Raw genomic sequence first — 22185 nt, forward strand, 5'->3', positions numbered from 1 at the left:
AGACCGTTGACATCTACCTCAGCAGCATTTTTCTCCTCTGCCTTAACCTCATCCACACCACCACTGAAATCCTTATAAGTGCTTTTGCTATCGCAAGAAATTACTTCTCCACCATCCCCACCCCAGCTTCTAGCTTCATCCTGCACAAACATTAACTCATCCGAAACTTCACTGTCTATATTCTGTTCAGATTATACAACCCTTGTTCTCACAGTCCTCCAGTGGCTCCCTGCTGCCCCCACACCAGCCCCCAATACTCAACAACACGTTGAATTATAAATCCTCGCTCTTGTTTACAATTCCTCTGTAGCCTCACTCCCCACAACTTTGATACCTCCACAACCTACTCCAGCCCTAGATCCCACCTAGTGTCCTATCGCCCTCTGACCATGGCCTTCCATGCATGTCTAACTACTACCAGTCCTCATTCAATGTTAGAACTTTTAACTGTCTTGGAAATACTCTCTGGGATTCTCTACCTAACTTCTTTATTCTTCTACTTCCTTCCCCTCCTTAACAACATCCTTCCACTGCTACACACTGTTTGCTTTCTCCTATGTGAAACACTTTATTTTGTCAAAGGAGATATGCAAATTGCTGTTTTCAGCCTCAGTATTTTCTTGTTGATATCGGACTAAATAAATTGCAGCTGCTACTTGTGTGAGCTAAGAGATTCAATATTCTGTTAAAAATATTGGCAGCGGTAGGGGCGGGGGGTTAATTTTGATTTTAGATGATATGTAAAATGGCCATTGAGGTCAATCAGGGGAAGCATTTAACAGGTGGCCGAGCCCATACATACATACATACATAGAGAGATACAGCACTGAAACAGCCCGGTGTTTTACATTATTACCTCCAGAATTTCCCAGCGAGATGACAACCTGGTGTCAGTGTGTGCTGTTCCTATTCAACAACTACAACAATATTGATCAGTAGTTTATGGATGTATCATTTTGGTGTCCACTGACATGGCCATCAAACAAAATGCAAATTAATATAGAAAAGTCTGGGAGAAGGCATAACTGCTGCATAAAACAGCAACTCTAACACCAATTCAAGCAACCGCAACAGATTTTACTTACAGTGAGTGTAACATATAAGACTTTCTAATCACGTAAGAACATATTTATTATTGTCTGCTTAAAACTGACAGAGATCAATTTGCAACGCCTCAGCTGTATCCTCTGTCTCTACTGTATTCATTTATTTTAGTGCTGTCAGCAGCTTTGACAAACTTACCTCACATTAGTTTCAGTATCCAGGTCAGTGATGTAATTTAGAAATAAGTCTCCAAAATGGATGAATAAATCCATCAAAATGGGGATTTAAAAAAAAGCAAAGATCAAAGCCTGATGATCAAAACAGTCCGAGGATTCTGGAACATGCTAGAATAGTTTAAAAAGGACATTTTGAAGCTTACAGAGGACCCTGGAGATGTGTATAGATAAAGAGGTGAAAAGTTCTTTCAGTATTAGAACAGTTAAAGAGGAAGTGAGCACTCTAAAAGATAAAGTGGCAGTGAAAGAAGGCCATTCAAATAGTAAATGAATGTTTTCTAGAATTATTCACTAAAGAAGAATAAGATGAAAGTGCAGGTTAGGAAGTGGTGAGAGAGAGAAAGACGATTTTGGCCCCAGTTCATTTGTCATGTAAACAGTACTTCTAAATGTGAGGTTGTCCAGGAAAAAGCTAGGGAATTTGTAGTCTTTCCAAATGTTTTTAAACCATTTCAAATTTTGAGAGACTGACATTATATATCATAAGATGCATGCTTACAAGTATTGTTTAGATTAGAGATACAGCACTGAAACAGGCCCTTCGGCCCACCGAGTCTGTGCCGAGCATCAACCACCCATTTATACTAATCCTACACTAATCCCATATTCCTACCAAACATCCCCACCTATCCCTATATTTCCCTACCACCTACCTATACTAGTGACAATTTATAATGGCCAATTTACCTATCAACACCTGATGGCTGTAAAGCTACAGAAAACAAAATATATAATTTAACTAATTATAGTAATGCTGAGAAAATAAAATAAAATAATCCTTTCTGGCAGAAACAGTGCCAGAATTGTGATGGCCTAGGACTTCTGACCACCACCCAACAAACTTGGAGCTGGCATAATAAAAGCAAAATACTGCAGATGCTGGAAATCTGAAATAAAAACAAGAAATGCTGGAAATACTCAGCAGGTCAGGCAGCAACTGTGGAGAGAGAGGCAGAGTTAACATTTCAGGTCAGCGACCCTTCATCAGAACTGACAAATATTAGAAGCAAGTAAAGTGGGGGTGGGGCAAGAGATAACAAAAGAGAAGGTGTTGATAGGACAAGGTCACAGAGAATAACTGACCAGAAGGTCATGGAACAAACGGTATGTTAATGGTGTGGTGAAAGACAAAGCGTTAGTATAGAGAGGGTGTCATAGAGAGATAGATGAACAGCCCTGGTCATGCTCTGAAATTATTGAACTCAATGTTTAGTCTGGCAGGCTGTAGTGTGCCTAATTGGTAAATGAGATGCTGTTCCTCGAGTCTGCGTTGATTTTCACTGGAACAGTGCAGCAATCCCAGGACAGAGATATGAGCATGAGAGCAGGGGGGAGTGTTGAAATGGCAAGCAACCGGAAGCTCGGGGTCTTGCTTATGGACTGAATGGAGGTGTTCCGCAAAGCGGTCACCCAATCTGCGCTTGGTCTCCCCAATGTAGAGGAAACCACATTGTGAGCAGCAAATACAGTATACTACATTGAAAGAAGTACAAGTAAATTGCTGCTTCACCTGAAAGGAGTGTTTGGGGCCTTGGATAGTGAGGAGAGAGGAGGTAAATGGGCAAGTATCACACCTCCTGCGATTGCAGGGGAAGGTGCCGTGGGAAGGGGACAAGGTGGTGGAGGTAATAGAGGAGTGGACCAGGGTGTCACGGAGGGAATGATCCCTTCAGAATGCTGACAGGGGAAGGGAGGGGAAGATGCGTTTGGTCGTGGCATCACGCTGGATGTGGCAGAAATGGCAGAGGATGATCCTTTGGATCTGGAGGCTTGTGGGGCGGAAAATGAGGACAAAGGGAACCCTGTCGCCATTCTGGGAGGGAGGGGAAGGGGTGAGGGTAGAGGTGCGGGAAATGGGCAGGACACGGTTGAGGGCCCTGTCAACCACAGTGGGGGGGGGGGGGGTGGGGGGAATCCTTGGTTGAGGAAAAAAGAAGACATTTCAGAAGCGCTGTCATGGAAGGTTGCATCGTTAGAGCAGATGCATCAGAAACTTGGAGCTGGCCTCTGGCAGTGATCCTACCTGTGCCAGGGAGTCTGCTGCTAGGTGGGGAGGTGGGGGTGGGGATTGCAGGGAGGTGGGAGGGACAGAGTTTGGCAGTAGCCTATGGCAGGTGAAAGCACTGATAGGCTACCGTTTGTAAAGAAGATTGGTGATCTTTTCCTGAATTGAAAGTTTGGAAAATGTGTTGATTGATTGCACTCACTGGGGGATTTAAAACCCTTTTCGCCAGCTTTAGCAGTGCCCAATGTGAGTAACATGCTGGAGACAAGTTTCCCATCCCAGCGGCACTACTCTCCCTGTCTCAGGAACCAGCAAGTGATGGAGCACAGCACTCCTGGGAGAAGCAACTGTGGGTCAATTCTCACTTATGAGTGTAGGAGTAGGAAAGATGCAGGCCAATGTGAAGGAACTCACTAACTCAGGTTTATAAAAGCTCACCCTGAAGATGCAGTCGATCTGCTCGCTGCAGGTACCAATCAGCCAAGAGACTCTTGAGCCCCACCCCCAGGGTAACTGGAATCCCTTCCCATCATGCCTCAGATGTAGTGGCTACCCTCCCACTCAGCTAAGTCACCTTACTACCCACAATTAAAGAGAGGGGTAAAATAGAAGCATAAAAAAGGAAAGAGGAAAATAAAAGAGCAGAGAAGGTATGAGACAGAATTGAAGGAGAAAAGAAGAAGTGAAGGGAGGTGAACATTCCAGGGTGCATTACAGTAATACTTTTGCCCTGGAGCAAAGCAGTTCCCACTTCACACCCACACTAAAGTTACAGTGTAAGTGGACCCTCACTGGTTGTATCACAAGGACCCGGCTCACTGATCCAGAAGATTAGGCCTGGCCTATGGATAAATTTGCATCTTATCAGACATACTCCCCTAACAGCCCATCATTCAAGTTGTAATTTGTCTCCAAGAAAGTAGGAATTGACAAGTGGGACAGAACAAATGTATTAACAGAATCCTTGGGAATTAGTAAATGTGCATTTGAAAAAATTTAAATGTGGTTCAGGGTGGGGTGAGGTGTCTGCTATCAAAAGCAAAGCAGCAGTCTATGCTTTTCATTTCCCTTTTTCTGTGAATGTTTATCCTCTTCCCTCCTCCTCTTCAGAAGGCTCTACCTCCTTCCTGCGGTAAGGTTCCCCATGCATTGGCCATTCTTCGTGCATGAGCACCAGCAGGCCATTCATCTGTGACAGCATCATGACGGAGCCCAGTCTTGTCCTTACCTGTCATCCAGATGCGTATTTCCAGCTGGATTGTTGGCAGCACCCAACTGGTTGACTAATATCAGGGAAGGGAACCTGTCACCCCTACCTGATCTGGCCTACACATAATTCTAGTCCCAAACAATGTGGTTGACTCTTAATGCCCTCAACTGCAACTAAAGGTGGGCAATAAATACAGCCTTGCCGGTGCTACTGACATCCTAAGAACAAATTTTAAAAATGCGAAACGACTGAGGCTTACTATGTCAACGAGAGGTGTTTGAAATTCACTGGAAGCTAAGGTGGTAAGAGCAATAAATAATGTTACTGTTTGCATCATTAGTTTTGACAGGCCATCAATGGAAACTATACATCCTCCAAGAAGTTATCCCTTTGTCAGTAACCTTTCACCATCTTGTCTCAGCATGTCATTGAAGAAATAAAACAGCTATACTTCCTCTGTAGGCCTGTCTGCCAACATTTTGTATTTTGCACGCACCTAATGCATGGTTCAAGCAGGTTTATCAGCTTACACTTGTAATTGGAATGGATGCAATTGGAGAGGAATCTATCACCAGATGGTAAGTTGGCTGTTTATGTCCTTCATGAATCCATTATAAGGTGCAAAATCAACTGTGTGCAAGCAAATATGAGAAAAACTGTGTGACTAAATTTTACAAAATTTTAAGCTTTCACATAAGAGAAGGAAAAATTGTGACTTATTTTTATACCACACTTTATCACACCTCTCAGAAATATCACACAAGATATTTCCGAGAGACATGATAATGTGCTATATAAATAGGAGATAGCTGCCTTTATAAGGTCCTCCCTCATTGGTGATCAGCCTCTTGGCCCTTATCTGCATTGCTTTCAGGGCTTGCAAATGTCCCTTGTGTCTGGGTGGTCACAGCTGAGTCTAGCAGTCAAGGTCTGGCCTAGCCACAACACAATACTGTATCAGGACGACAGCTCCTAATCCATTTGTTCTTCTTTCAATTTAGTATATTCTATTTTCTGCTCACAATGCAGTCTCCTTTACACCAGGGAGAGCAAATACAAATTGAGGGACCGCTTTGCTGAACACCTCCATTCAGTTCGAAAGCATGATCCTGAGCTTCCGGTGGTCTGTTATTTTAATTCTCCATCTCACTCCCACTCTGACCTCTCCATCCTCAGCTTCTTACACTATCCTACTGAAACTCAGTGGAAGCTCGAGAAACACCTCATTTTTCAAATAGGCATTTTCCAACCTTCCAGCCTCAACCTTTGATTTCAATAAGTTCAGATCTTAACCACTGCTCCTACCTTTTAGGACAGCATGTGTTGGTAATGGTCTGGCGGTTGCCATTTACACCACCTCTGGACCCATCTTTTGTTTCTTTAATTGTTCCGATACCATCTCCTTTTGCCTTGCACCATCATACCTTTTGTCATTTAATCTCTCCTGCATTCCATCCTATCACAAACCTTCCCTCTTGTATTTTCCTCCCAGAGCCACCTCACCTCGCCTTTTCCTGCATTTGTTGTGGCTTAAAAGCTGCCACATCTCTAACGTCTGATGAAAGGTCATTAACCTGAAATGTTCGGGGGATTTTTAACCTGAGAAAGTGAGTGGGTTTAGGAGTGGGAGTCCGGTTAAAAGGATTGAAATTGACACCACATGCGGAAGCTGGCAGCATTCCGCCTTTAACTTCAGTGCATTTGGCTGTGTGCGGGAAATCCCGTGGGAGAGCCAGGTTGGCAATTATAATATATACGGGGTTCATTTAGAGTTGTTTTAAATATGGATTTAAGCTTTAACTCTGCATGCATGGGATTCCTGGGCTTTGTAGAACTCGCCAGTGAAATCAAGGTGTGTAGATTGAGGGGGTTGAACAAATGATAGGCAAAAAATCTTTAGTTACTGAGACCTCATACCTGCCATGATGCTTTTATCCTGTGCCAGGCAAAATCCCTGAGATATTCCCATCATGAAGCAGTTAGCAGATGGCTCTTTGGAGACATGGTCTACCCTCCGAAGGTGTGGCTGTTAACACTTGTGATGCCCAGGAGAGATATAATTGAAAGCAGCTGACCTCCAGAGCTGTGACTGCACAAGCAATCAGGATGCTGAAGATGCGCTTCAGGTGCCTGGATAGACCTGGGGCTGCCCTTTGGTATGCACCAGCCTGGTTGTTGAGAATGATATTAGTGTGCTGCACCTTGCACAACATGTCACAGCAGACAGGACTGGAGCTGCAGGAGGAAGAAGATGCAGAGTGCATGGTCTCTTCAGAAGGAGGAGGAGTAGTAGGAGGAGCAAGTGTTACGACCAAGTTTGTACAATTCAGAAAAAACAGGTTGCCAAGCAGGCTAGTCACGTGGCCAGTTGGTCTGACCACGACTGTTTGTGAATTCAGCTATCCCAGCAGTTATCCTGAAATTTGAGCTCCCTCACCTTCAATGTCTGGTGCTTAAAGTCCATTGTGGGTTAAATTGAATCAGGAAAGTAACCTATTGGTATGCAAATGTCCTCCATCCAAGTCTGGCAGCCATTGTAACAGGCCTTCTCTTCCTCCCAGCAACAACTTGAAATTTAATGTCCATATGGCAAAATTAATATGGCTCATTCTTGGGGGCCCAGCATGATACAAGGATACCAGCAACGGCACACATAGCTGTCTAAGATGGTCTAATTCTGGCATGCTTCAGTGGACCTATCTGGCAGCAAAATTCAGAGCACTATTGATATTCCCCATTCCCCAACACAAAGCAGTTCAACATGCAACAAGACCTGGACAACATTCAGGCTTGGGCTGATAAGTGGCAAGTAACATTCACACCACACAAGTGCCAGTCAATGATGATCTCCAACAAGAGAGAATCTAACCAGTTCCCTTTGACATTCAACGGCATTACAGTTCTGGGCACCATGCTATAGGAAGGATGTGATTGTACTGGAGACAGTGCAGAGGAGATTCACCAGGATGTTGCCTGGGCTGGAGCATTTCAGCTATGAAGAGAGATTGGAAAGGCTTGGGTTGTTTTCCTTAGAGCAGAGAAAGCTGAGGGGGAACCTGATTGAGGTATACAAAATTATGAAGGGCATTGATAGGTTAGATAGGAAGAAACTTTTTCCCTTAGCGGAGGTGACAATAACCAGGGGGCATAGATTTAAGGTAAGGGGCAGGAGGTTTAGAGGGGATTTGAGGAAAATATTTTTTCACCCAGAGGGTGGTTAAAATCTGGAACGCACTGCCTGAAGGGTTGGTAGAGGCAGGATCCCTCACAACATTTAAGAAGTATTTAGATGAGCACTTGAAATGCCATAGCATACAAGGCTACGGGCCAAGTGCTGGAAAATGAGATTAGAATAGTTAGGTGCTTGATGGCCGACACCGACATGATGAGCCGAAGGGCTTGTTTCTGTGCTGTATAACTCTATGATTACCATCACTGAATCCCCCACTATCAATATCCTTGGAGTTATCATTGACCAGAAACTTAACTGGACCAGTCACATAAATACTGTGGCGACAAGAGCAGTTTAGAGGTTGGGAATTCTGTGGGGAATAACTCACCTCCTGACTCACCAAAGCCTTTCCAACATCTACAAGGCACTAATTCAAAGTCTGATGAAATATTTTCCACTTGCATGGATGAGTGCAGCTCTAACAACACTCAAGGAGCTTGACATCTCCCAGGACAAAGCAGCCCACTTGATAGGTCCCCATCCACCACCTGAAACAATCACTCCTTCCAGCACTGGCGCACAGTGGCAGTGGTGTGTACCATCTACAAGATGCACTGCAGCAAGTCACCAGGACTCCTTTAATAGCACCTTCCAAACCTGCGACCTCTACCAACTAGAAGACCAAAGACAACAGATGCATGGGAACACCACCACCTGTAAGTTCCTCTCCAAGCCACACACCACCCTGAGTTGTAAATATATCACCATTCCTGCACTGTCACTGGATCAAACTCCTGGAACTCCCTCCCTAATAGCATTGGTGTACCTATGCCACAAGGACTACAGCTGTTCAAGAAGAAAGTTCACTACTTCCTTCTCAAGGGCAATTAGGGATGGGCAATAAATGCTGGCCTTGCCAGGCAGCTGGCAAAAATAGGCAACACAGGAAAATGTCCTGACAAATAATTTTATCAAGCAGAAGAATAAAGCCAAAACTTAACAATCTAACATGGTGTTAAATACCTATATGCTTATCAATGTACATCTATAATTCTTCAATGGCTTCAGCAGAGGTAGAAGCAGGCTGCTTGGATCCCTGTGCTGACTACTGACATACTCTTGGCCATTATCCTCTGGGTTTTGGAGTCCACTGCCTGAATGTTGTTGTTATGACCAGGTGAGGAAGGGGTCTAGAGCTCCCCTCTCAGCCTTTTCCTGGTTTGGCCATAACAGGGTTTAACTTTAAAACACAATGATTTTAGCTTCCCCTCAGTGAGTCCTTGCTCACTGTCCTCTAATTGTAATTGTAAAGGAATCAACCAGACATGTTTTCTCAGATTTAAACAAGAAAGATGTAAGTTTATTAACCTTAAAACTCCAACTCAGTTAAAACTACTAAGAATACATGACACAACCATGCTCGCATGCATACGCGATAAACACACACACAAATAGATAGAAGAGGAGAAAGAATTAAAAGGGGGAAGGTTTGAAGTAGTAAATGAAATGCAGTTACTGGTTTTGGTTTGGAAGTAAAGCCTTTGATTGAAGTTAAGTCTTGCAGTTCTCGTTATGGCCCAGTGCACACTTTCAAACTTGTTTCGCTGGTACCAGAAGGCTGCAGGGTCTTCTGTCTTGAGGCTTAAATTACATCCATGGGTCCCTGGAACTTTGCATGAGAGAGAGAGACCTTGCTTCTCTTTTGGTCTTCAAATTGCAGTCTGCCAAAACTTTGCTGTGAGCACAATTCAATCAATTCCCAGGTTGGCCAGAAGGTTAGTCATGTGACTAGTTCTTTGTTTCAAACAACATCACCTGCAAGGTTTGTTAATTCTTCAAAGCTTACCAGACATACTCAGTAGGGGCAGGGGGTTGGAATACTGGCTGTTACACAGACAATGACTCTCATTGTCTTTTGATCATCACTATTGACACAACCTATCTGGCTATTTGTTTATTATTTATTTAGAGATACAGCAGTGAAACAGACCCTTCAGCCCACCGAGTCTATGCTGACCATCAACCACCCATTTATACTAATCCTACATTAATTCCATTACCCTCTCACATCCCCACCTTCCCTCAATTCCCCTACCATCTACCTGTACTAGGGGCAACTTATAATGGTCAATTTACCTATCAACCTGCAAGTCTTTGGCTGTGAGAGGAAACTGGAGCACCCGGTGAAAACCCACACGGTCACAGGGAGAACTTGCAAACTCCGCACAGACAGTACCCAGAATCGAACCCGGGTTGCTGGAGCTGTGAGGCTGCGGTGCTAACCACTGCGCCACTGTGCCGCCCAATTCAATTAGGTTGCAGTTCCATTGTCTCTCTGTACAACTGTCTCTCAGAATGCAAATGTGTAGCCATGTTTTCAGCCACTATTCTGTGGTCTTTTTAAATAAGTTATTTTCAATGTCCAGTAAGCGTTCAAATAGTGTTCCATATGATGAAATTAATATGTTTCCATTTGGCAGGTGTGGTTTCCGTCACATTGTCCAGGTCTTGTTGCATATAGGACTGCTTTGTTTTGGGGAATGGGGAATATCAAGATTGAAAAACTGACCCGTCTGCACCTGTTCAAGGACAGACTCGACCATCGTTAGAAGAGGCAGCATGTGGGGCTCTGACTGAGAAGGAGCTGGAGCGGTGCACAACAAGACACGATTTCGAACTGTCAAGGTAAGAAGGTGTTTCAGCACTAATGTACACATGGTCATATTTCACTGGCTGCTGACATCAAGCATTATGAGTGTTTGTTGTATGCCATGTGGCTCTGTGACCGGGTAACTGGGAACTTTCTAACTTCAATGGCAAGGCACGTCGAGACTTGGCTTATTTCCAGCACCTCCTACTTTGCAGTCATCAGTATGCAGGTGGCTGGAGGGCTACCTCCAGTTCTCTGCCTCTCCTAGGTGTGCTGCGCTCCATTTTGCAAGGAGAGAGAGAAGAGAGCAATGAGTGAGAGTAATGGGATTTGTTGAGACGATGGTGTTGTATTATGTCACTGAACTGGTAATCTAGAGGCCCAGGCTAATGCCCTGGGAACTTGGGTTCAATTCCCACCAGCTAGTGGAATGTAAATGGGGAACTTGAAATATTCAACATCTACAGCTGGTGCATGATAGGATTGTTATCTGAACAAAGCTATTTGATATGGAAGTCAGTTGATAACAACAGTAACCTCCCCCAGCAACCCCACACCCAAAAGAAAAGTAACAGTCAATGGATTTCTTTTCACACTCTATCCATCTGGATAATATAATCTGTAAATAACACATGTGCATAGCTGGTGGAAAAATAGTGCTTCAATCTGTAATGTTCTTCAAAGAAACCGACCTTTACTGCAAGGAAAGCCACTTGCTTAACTGAACAGCAATCTCATGTGTTTAGTTTATTATTTGCCTTCAGTTCTCATGTAGGAGGAACTTCAAGGAGCTGAGTCATCGATGTCATCAAAAATCCAGTTAAAAAATTCTCAATGGGACAGTAAGATTTTGAACCTTTTATTATTTCCCCGAGTGTAAGTATTGTATTGCTGATTATGTTTGTTTGCTTTTATTTAACTATACTTCTTGTAAATAAATTTCACCACAAATTTTAGCCTGAACAATATGATTTGACATTATAATATTTGTCACCTTTTAGAGTGAACCAGAGAATGTGTTGGGCAGTACACACCAGGGGGTGAATTTGTTCTATCCCAGCAACACGAAACGTTCTCGTAGTGAATCGGCAGCCAATTTTTCACTGCGCCTGGTTTTATTTTCCATTGTCTTTGAAAATATTGCCAGGATTTTTAATTTCAAATCAAGTAAAAGCAGCAGTGAGACTAGAAAATGAATCTCCAAAAAGTGGTTGAACTATTGTTTTGAGAACCTCAGTGGAAAGAAAATCAGGCTGGTGTAGACCAATTTCACCCCCCAAATCTGGTGCAAAAAATCTCAATAGAAGGTTCATTGTTGGCACTGTGGCTCACTATTGTCTGGACATCATGGGTGGTATTTTATGTGGGCGATGGGGGTCTCGGCCACCAGCTGAAGAGCCAGCGAGAGCCCTGTGGTGCCTCTTTTCCGGAAGGCCCGCTGCATCACGTGCCAATTAGGCACTTAACTGGGCAGCAGCAGGCCTTCTCTGGGATTAAGGACCCCAGTGACGGACTTACTGCCTGCTGAGAGCTGCCAGCGAATCAGAGGCCGGCAGCTCTTTTACTGAGCATTGCCACTGTAGAGCGGTGGCTGCTGCCAGTAAAGCACTCACCCAAGGCCTAGGATCGTTGAGGGACCCAGGCCACAGGTGAGTCATGGTGGGAGGGGTTTTGCGGAGTGGGGGACGCAGGGGAAGGGGGTGTAGGGGGTTGGCAGCAAGGGCAGGGGGGTGGGTCTCAGCAGGCATCCCCTTCCCGATGCCGGATCCCTCGATCAGGCACTAAGTGCCTCGGAGTCGGCAAGCAACCTTCATGGGTTTGCTTGTCAAGCTCTCCTTGTGGTGATAGGCCCCCTGCTGCTGGGCTAATACCAGTGGTTGCAGGATAAGGCCCTTAATTGGGCATTAATTGCCCACTTAAGTGCCTCAATAGGTGGTGGGTCGGGAAGGCCCTCGATGGGCCTTCCTACCATGGACTTAATTGGGGTGGAGGCGGGATGGTGGCAGGGTCCCCACCCATCACTATCCCACCTGATTAAATGCTCTCCCTGCCTCCAAACTGGCTGCTGGAGTGAGCATAAAATCCAGGTCCAGGTGTAAGATTACAAGTTTCAGATCATAGGAGATGTGAGGCTGCTTATGGAAACTGTCTTTTTGTTGTCAGCAAGGATAAATAGTTGGAAGAGAGCCCAATCCTTAACACTTTGTAGATTTTGGGAATAATTCTGTGATAATATGCTTCGAGTGGGGAGACAAATCACTTGGAATGTGTGTCAGAGTTTGCATATTGTAATCTGAGTCTTTGATCTGTGCTCCTTCTGAGTGTGGTGTGCCATTGAAAGTGCAGGACAACAGAATCACCCCTTTTGTTCCTAATCCCAATTAACACCCTTAGGTATATACTCTTCATCTCTGGGATTTAATGACTTTTGTGTCCTTCGAGGCTGTATATGACTTTAATTGTAAATGGTATGAGAGTTATCCGTTGTGGAAGCTCTGTGCTTCCTTCAATGAACATTTTCAGGAAATAATTATTATATTAATAGTATGTTCATTATTTTTTAGGTTATCCTTAGATGCAAATGCCTTTGCTTCCTTAGGGGATCTCAATTCTTCTTTAATAGCCTTCATTGTAACATTGGATGAATATCTTACTGTTGTGTTTGGCTTCCACGGCTACTCTCATTTCTAGCTCTCTCTTTAACCCTCTCAAACATTATTTTGAAGCTTCTGTATTCTTCTTAATGGTTTCCCTCATCCTTTGTCCAATAGCCTTCGTGGAGTTTCTTTTTCTTACATATCAAGAGGGAAACATGTCCATAATATTCAGTAGAGCATTCTGTCTCCTTTAATTAATGCAGCACAGTATTCCCCACTTACGCTAGTCTGTGAAGAAGAAGAACTAAGATATGTGCTTACTTAAAGGTAAGAATATAAGGGGGGTGGGTGGGGGTTGTGGTTGCAAAATAGGCAGTCAAAGTGTGGCCACCCATCATACACCCCACCCGATTTCCTTCTAATGAAAGTAAAAGCAGACAGGTTGTATAATGGGTGTCCAATCTGCTAACGCTCATCTTGCATCCCTGCCAAAGTTCAATTTTACCCAAGTGTAGCCCTAACTCCTGAAGCTGCCATTTTGTGGAGTCTCCCACTTCCTATGGAAACTGGAAGGGGCAAAGCAGCTGAAATAAGTGAGCACTGTGGCATCCTCATTTTGGGTGTAATGACATCTCGTGAACTGCCACTGACAGCACCCTTCTATACATGAAAATGAGAAGATGGTGATGCAAGGGAAAGAGCCCCAGAACTATGTTCTAGCAGGTCTCACAGTAAAAATTACAATATTCAATAATGTGTGAGATTTCAGAGAGATGCTTCTCTTGAGGGCAGAGGTCCAGAGAGGTGGATTCTGCCCACACCCCTGTATGTCCTCAGTCCAAATCAGTTTTCCTGACTTGGGGCTCATTACACTGGCAGAGTGGGCTCCCAGCGGGGTTCAGGCTGTCAGGAAGGAGATTGTTAATGCAAGGATGGAGAAGTAGCTGAGGCTAACAGAGATTGGTAAGTCTGCGATTGGAGCCGATGGGGGAGAGGGATGGACGAAGCAGGTGGGGAAGGCTGATGGTTGGGCTTGATTCTGGGAGTTCTATTTGAATTATTTAGTGCATCAGCCTCACAGCGTAAATGCATTCTTTACACCAGAATTTGCGATGGTAGCTAGTGCTAATGTTTGGCTGAGAATTACAGGCTGAAAATATTGAGGGAAGATGTACATGAGGTCAGGAACATTCATGAAGCCTATGCAAGTTGTTGAATCGTGGACTGCTGGGGACTTAAAGTGACAAGAGGGGCAAGTTTGTGTTTTTTTCCTGAACTTTTTAATATATTTATTATGTTACAAGTTTTATTCTTAGCAATGAAAAGGTTGATTGGGTAGAGAAAAATCAAGGCAACGGATTGTCAGAGAATTTATTGCAGTCTCATGATTGGGTAGATCTTTTCGGGTAGAGTGTGATTGGAGAGGGAAATTGAAAATCGAGAGAAAGGTTTTATGTAAAATAATTGATGGATACATAATGAAAATAGGAAAAAGCCGATTAACTGGGGCTAGAATGGTGATAACCAATGTGAGGAGGAAGAATGGGGACTAATGTCGGAAAGGTTAGGATGTAGAGCAGAGATTCTCCAGATTTGAGGTTTACAACTGCAAATATACCTTCCTTTATAATTAAGAGAGATTCCTGTTCTCTACCTAAATGCCACTGCAATCAAGAGCGTGACATCCAGTGACCTGTTTAATTATGCGTGCCAACCTAGGATACTAGGAAAAGCTGAACAACTTGAAAAAATAACGCACATAACCCTGAAAAAACTGCCACTCAAAAGCACTCTATGCATAGGTTCAACATATAAATACAGATAACTATTATTTTTGTAACAAACATTCGAATTTAATAGACAAGCCTTCACATAATACATCACATGTACATGAAGCTACAAAAATACTTAATGACAGGCAAGAAAAGACCAGATGGTCCATCAAGCTTGGCCCACACATGACTGAGGCATTGTGCATGCATCCTACCCCACTCCTATCCAGCTCCCACAAGCTATGTATTCTCCCGGAAGAGGCAAAAAAGGAGGGAAAAACCCAGGGCCAATAAAAGAAAAATACTTTGGAAAATTCCTCTCCAACCTCCTCAGGTGATCACAACCTGTCCAGGACATCACATGAACCATGCACTAGCTGTTAATCCACTTACCTTTTATATGATGCAGTAACAAATGGGCTGATATTTTATAAGAACATAAGAAATAGGAGCAGGAATAGACCATTCGGCCCCTCGAACCTGCTCTACCATTCAATATGATCATGTCTGATCTTCTACCTCAACTCCAATTTCCTGCCCGCTCCTCTTATCTCTTGATTCCCTGAGAGACCAAAAATCTATCGATTTCAGTCCTGAAAATAATCAGCAGTGGAGCATCCACAACCCTCTGGGATAGACGATTCCAAAGATTCTCAACCTACTGAGTGAAGAAATTTCTCCTCATCTCAGTCCTAAATGATCGACCCCTTATCCTGAATGTGTGCCCTCATGTTCTAGATTCCCCAGCCAGCAGGAACAACCTCTCAGTGTTTACCCTGTCAAGTCCCTTCAAAATCCTGCATGATTCAATGAGATCACCTCTCATTCTTCTAAACTCCAGAGAGTATAGGCCCAATTTACTCAGCCTCTCATTATAGGACAACCCTCTCATCCCAGGAACCAATCTAGTAAATCTTCACTGTAATGCCTCCAATGCAAGTATATCCTTCCTTAGAAATAGAGAGCAAAACTGCGCACAGTACTCAAGGTGTGGTCTCACCAAAGCCCTGTACAATTGAAGCAAAACTTCCTTATTCTTGTACTCCAATCTCCTTGCAAGAAAGGCCAACATGCTGTTTGCCTTCCTAATTCCTTGCTCTACCTGTTTTTGCTATGGGTGCACTGGTGGCAGAATTATTGTTTTGTTTTGTGCTTTTCATGTTGCTGACACACAGAGAAGACCTCAGGTTTTCTGCTGTCCCCTCATTTACACACATGGCAGCACATTTCCAGTGCAATTTGCATCAATTGCTGGGAGCATAGAGGCCAGGGGACTATAACCATACAGGTGCAGTTCCTTAAAGTGCCACTTGCATTTGCATTTGGCTGCAAATTGTTGAATTATGTTTTTTTCTTGTCTGTATTGTGCTGAGAGGAGCAAGGAGGCTGCCAATTCAGTGTTGGGATGGGGGAGGGTGTGGTGAGGGTGTGTGGTACAGGACAGCTGCCTTTGCGAGAGAGCCCTGCAGGTCATGATGAGCAAGGTACCAAAGTGAGGGTGCACCATTTTGGGTTGGAGGGGAGGGCCTCGCTTCTAGCAAGTTGCAGTCAGTCCTGCCAGCGAAGAGTTGCCTGAGCAAGTCAATACAGGGTCTGCAAGAGACGGATGAGGAAGAAATTCAACACCCTGTTGAAGTTTTGCCAAGATAAATGAGCTTTGCACATATATTCCAACAGGGTGCTGCAACTGCATGGGTGTAACACACAGACACAAAAACAGACAGACACATATACAAGACAGATACACACCGACACAGACACACACACACACACACACACACACACACACACACACACACACACACACACACACACACACACACACACACACACACACACACACACACACACAGATGGATTTTGTTGTCAGCGGCGGGTGTAGAAAATGGCAGCCACCCCGGGTGGGAGCCTTGCTGCTGCGCCACCATGGGTGGCCGCTCAACATATTGACAGCGGCCGCCGCCCAATCATGGGGTGGGGGGGGCCGGCATTGGCGACATTGTTCACGGTGTCACCTGATGCCAGAGCAGGTGCTGCCGCCATTTTTAAAAGGTTGCCAGCCCTGCAAACAGTTTATAATAATGCAGAGTTCACCCCTTCACCCCCCCATACACTACATAATGTAGAGTTCACCCCTTCCCCCCCCATACACTACATAGTGCAGAGTTCACCCCTTCCCCCCATACACTAAATAATGCAGAGTTCACCCCCTCCCCCACCATAGACTAAATAATGCAGAGTTGACCCCTTCCCCCCCCATACACTAAATAATGCATAGTTGACCCCTTCCCCCTGCATACACTAAATAATGCAGAGTTCACCCCTTCCCCCCCATACACTAAATAATGCAGAGTTCACCCCTTCCCCCTGCATACACTAAATAATGCAGAGTTCACCCCTTCACCCCCCCATACACTACATAATGTAGAGTTCACCCCTTCACCCCCATACACTACATAGTGCAGAGTTCACCCCTTCCCCCCATACACTAAATAATGCAGAGTTCACCCCTTCCCCCCCCCCATACACTACATAGTGCAGAGTTCACCCCTTCCCCCCATACACTAAATAATGCAGAGTTCACCCCCTCCCCCACCATAGACTAAATAATGCAGAGTTGACCCCTTCCCCCCCCATACACTAAATAATGCAGAGTTGACCCCTTCCCCCTGCATACACTAAATAATGCAGAGTTCACCCCTTCCCCCCCCATACACTAAATAATGCAGAGTTGACCCCTTCCCCCTGCATACACTAAATAATGCAGAGTTCACCCCTTCCCCCCCATACACTAAATAATGCAGAGTTGACCCCTTCCCCCTGCATACACTAAATAATGCAGAGTTCACCCCTTCCCCCCCATACACTAAATAATGCAGAGTTGACCCCTTCCCCCTGCATACACTGAATAATGCAGAGTTCACCCCTTCCCCCTCCCATACACTAAATAATGCAGAGTTCACCCCTTCCCCCCCCATACACTAAATAATGCAGAGTTCACCCCTTCCCCCTCCCATACACTAAATAATGCAGAGTTCACCCCTTCCCCCCCCATACACTAAATAATGCAGAGTTGACCCCTTCCCCCTGCATACACTGAATAATGTAGAGTTCACCCCTTCCCCCCCCCATACACTAAATAATACAGAGTTCACCCCTTCCTCCCCCCATGCACTAAATAATAGAGTTCACCCCTTCCTCCCCCCATGCACTAAATAATGCAGAGTTCACCCCTTCCCCCTGCATACACTAAATAATGCAGAGTTCCCCGCTTCCCCCCCATACACTAAATAATACAGAGTTCACCCCTTCCCCCCCCATACACTAAATAATACAGAGTTCACCCCTTCCTCCCCCCATGCACTAAATAATAGAGTTCACCCCTTCCTCCCCCCATGCACTAAATAATGCAGAGTTCACCCCTTCCCCCTGCATACACTAAATAATGCAGAGTTCCCCGCTTCCCCCCCCATACACTAAATAATACAGAGTTCCCCCCTTCCCCCCCCATGCACTAAATAATGCAGAGTTCACCCCTTCCCCCTGCATACACTAAATAATGCGGAGTTCCCCCCTTCCCCCCCCCCCATACACTAAATAATGCAGAGTTGACCTCTTTATCCCCCTATTAATGCTCAGAATGCAGTGGTGACCGCTTCCCTCCCCCACCTATACTCAGAATGCAGTGGTGACCCTTTCCCCTCCTCGGTGGTGCCAGCTTCTCTTGGACAGGAATGCGAAAGTGCATGACAGTCATATGTTGTGCTGAAGATTGGGAATGGATGGGAAGATCGAGGCGGACGACATGGTAATGTATGCAGAAAGGTATTTTAAATATTTAAGCCAGTGTCCCATCACAGAACAGCAGATGGGTCGCCACAGAGCTTCCCTGCCATCGGGAAGATTGGGCCCGGCAATCCTGATGTCAGGTTCTGTGGCGGTCTCTGTCGCTCCAATTATGCGGTTCCCTCCACCCCACTGCCACAAAACCCAATGTCGGGCTGGGAACAAAATCCTCCCAAAGAGACACACACACGGAGACATACACATACCTATTGGACCAGCCACTCAACATGACTGGACAGCCTTGTTTGCAAGTAAGTTAAAAAAACGCATGCTGGACTTGTGTAAGAGCATTGAGCTAACAGGTGATATATATGACAGGGTTCGTCCTCATGGCTTTCTGCGTCCGCGTATGTATAAGCTGCCCAAGACACACAAAAGTACTGTCCCTCTACACCCTATCTTATCTCTGCACAACATGAATTGGCCAAATGGTTACAACGAGTTTTGAGCAAGTTCTCTACATACACAGTGAAGGATTCCTTCACATTTGCGAAGACCATACATGACTTGCAAATCGATAGCAATGCCGTGTCCATGTGCTCATTTGGCATTGCTAGCCTATTCACCAATGTACCACTTAACGAAGCCATAGATATTTGCGCTGCAGCACTATATCACGGCAATCTAGATCCGCCACCATTGCGTGAATCAGTATTTATTGAACTTATGCACTAGACAACTTGCGCAGTTGAGTTCAGTTTCGATGACACCATGTATGCCCAAATAGATGGTGCTGCCATGGGATCCCCTCTAGGCCCAGCTCTCCATGAGAAACGTGTCTTTGAGGGAATGACACTTAACCTCCTACCTCTTAAATATTTCCGATATGTAGATGATACGTTTGCTATATTTGAATCTGCAGCTCCATGCAATAATTTCCTTACATGTCTTAATGGGCTCTATCCTGTGCTCAAATTCACCTTTGAAACGGAGCAGTCAAATGAGCTCACTTTCCTTGATGTACTAGTTGAGAAATCTGCTCAGGGTTTCTCTGCAACAGTCTACCGCAAACTTACCTTCACTGGTCAATATATGCATTGGGATTCTTACAGTTCCACACGCTGTAAAATTGGCCTTATCGGCAATCTTGTAAGTAGGGCCCGAGCCATTTGCTCACCACGCAAGCTTGATGCTAAAATAGAGCGAATCAAAGACATCCTGTGTGACAATGGCTACCCTGATCAGATCATTTCTCGTATATTGCACAAATTTATGAACGGACTTAAGGCCATCATTTTTGGCTCTCAAAAGTGCCCAGTCCACCTCAGATTACCCTGGAAGGGTAATATATCCCAAAAATTTGAGCAACAGATGAAGCTAGCTGTTTCACACTACTACTATACAGTAGCAACACACATGATGTTCGCCACCAACAGGATGCTGCCATTGAGCCAAAAAGACATTCCGCCTATCACACAAATGAATAATGTGATATATGAATTTCAATGCCAGTGTGATGCTAGGTATATAGGCCGCATGTCCCAAAGACTGGCGGATCGTAACAAACAACACGTCCCTTCCGCTGTTCGCAACAGGCAAGGTACAGGCTGTACCCAACCAACCTGTACTTGCAAAACTCAAAACACGGTGTCCAACATTAGATGTGATTCTGCGATTGGACCACATTTGCTAAATAATCCTCAGTGTGCTAAGAATTATGCTGACAACCAATTTAAGATTGTCAGTAGGGCTCGCAGTGTGTCGCATATGCGCATACTGGAGTCTACATTTATTCATACATAGAGCCCTGTTCTTTGCAGACAGAAATAACATGTACACACATTGTGCCTGTTTCAGCTAAACAAAATAAGTAATAGCCATTTGCTGGTTCATTCCTCAGGGCAATGCCTTGACCAATCAGAGTCAAGCTTGGTTTAAATTTCAAACAAAGCTTGGCAGTTAACTGTCAATCACCATAAATGGGTGCATTTTCCATGGCAACACCTCTACCAATCAGAGTTCACTTGCCAACCAGTCGGCATTCTCTTGTCATACAGTATAAATGCTTCCCCTTACATTGGTACGCTTGTGGATTGTCCTGATGAGTGCAAAATGAAAAACTTCAACAACATGTCTCTATTTTCAGGAATGCTCAAGTTCTGTCCTACAAAATGACTGCTTATGAGATTGTTCATGTTATAGCTCGGCTCAAGCAATACAGTCTGCATGGACCTGGAAGCAGTTGTGTTAGAATCCCTGACCTCCAGTATTTCAGGATTACTCTCACTAGAGTTTGATCCCAAACTCATGGTGAACACACCCTTTGGGATGGCGCTGACTGGAACCCCCCACTCCAGGCTCACTTGTTTTACTGGCAGTCAACACTGCAGAAAGAAGTGACACTTTTCTGGTCAGTCTACTTGGCAGCAGCGACAGGGCGTAGTCTGCTATGTTACCACTTACATACAGATTTCAAGCTTTGTTAAAGGCTCTGAAAGCTACATTTGCATTGGCTTCACATACGACAAATGAACCATCATCATTCCTGAGCAGATCAATTCTGTATACATCCATGCCCAAGATATTGGAGATCTGGATTGCCAACTGTTTGCCCTGCTCACTCAGCTGATACATCAGACCAACACTTCCTAGTGAGCAGTTGCTTTGTGTTCTGCCATCAATGGAGCAGCGCAGCATTGCACCAATCACATGGACTCCCACCATAACCACACGGATATCCTTCCCGTGAGATTCCTTTACATATTTCTGGAAAAGGTACGGGGCATCATGTTGCATGAGGTGAGATAAATTAGAAAAATGATGTGTATCCCGTGCCAGGAACACACACACACACACACACACACAGACAGACACAGAAACACACACACAGACACACACACATAGACACACACAGACTTACACACATACAGACATGCACACACACATAGAGACACACACAGACACGCACACATAGACACACACACACAGACTTACACACATACAGACATGCACACACACATAGACACACACACAGACACACACACATAGACACACACACACACACACAGAAAGATACACACACACAGAAACACACACAGACACACACACAGAAAGATACACACACACACACACACAGAAACACACATACACACACACATAGACACACACACAGACAGACAGACACACACACACAGAAACACACACGCACACAGACATACAGACACAGACATACACACAAACACACACACACTGACACAAACACACACAGACACACACACACGTGGAGATTTTGTGGCAGTGGTGGGGCTCCTGCTGCTGGGTTGAAAAGGCGGGGGTTCCCTGCCCCGGCCTTTTCGAGCCCGCCCAGCACTATTTTCTGTTGTTCCAGAACCTAAGTGCCCATCGCCGGGATCCCTGGCGGGGACGGGGATCGTGCCTCCAAGATCTGCCAGCCAATCACAGGGCTGGCAGCTCAGCAGTATTGGCAGTGCCACTGAGAGCGGTGGGCAGTGCCGGTAATGCAGAGGCCTTGGACCCAAGCCCAGCGCTGGAGACCCGGTCCTCAGGCAAGTGAGGCGGGGTTTCCAGGGCCAGTCCAGAAGGCCCCGGCGAGGGGGGCGGTGGGGGTGACTATAAAGGAGAGGGAGGTCCATGGAGATGGAGCTTTTGCTGGCAGGGGTCCTCCCCAAGACTGAAAGGAAGGTGCCTTGTAT

At 45.0% G+C, this 22185-nt stretch overlaps 1 pseudogene; it reads right to left on the reverse strand.

Moving 5' to 3' along the window:
* Positions 1 to 20544: 20544 nt before the first annotated feature.
* LOC137367000 (N-acetylaspartylglutamate synthase A pseudogene) lies at positions 20545 to 21313 on the reverse strand (annotated as a pseudogene).
* Between the last annotated feature and the right edge of the window lie 872 nt (positions 21314 to 22185).

The sequence above is a fragment of the Heterodontus francisci genome, chromosome 3 (assembly GCF_036365525.1).
Source record: "Heterodontus francisci isolate sHetFra1 chromosome 3, sHetFra1.hap1, whole genome shotgun sequence".
Lineage (NCBI taxonomy): Eukaryota > Metazoa > Chordata > Chondrichthyes > Heterodontiformes > Heterodontidae > Heterodontus > Heterodontus francisci.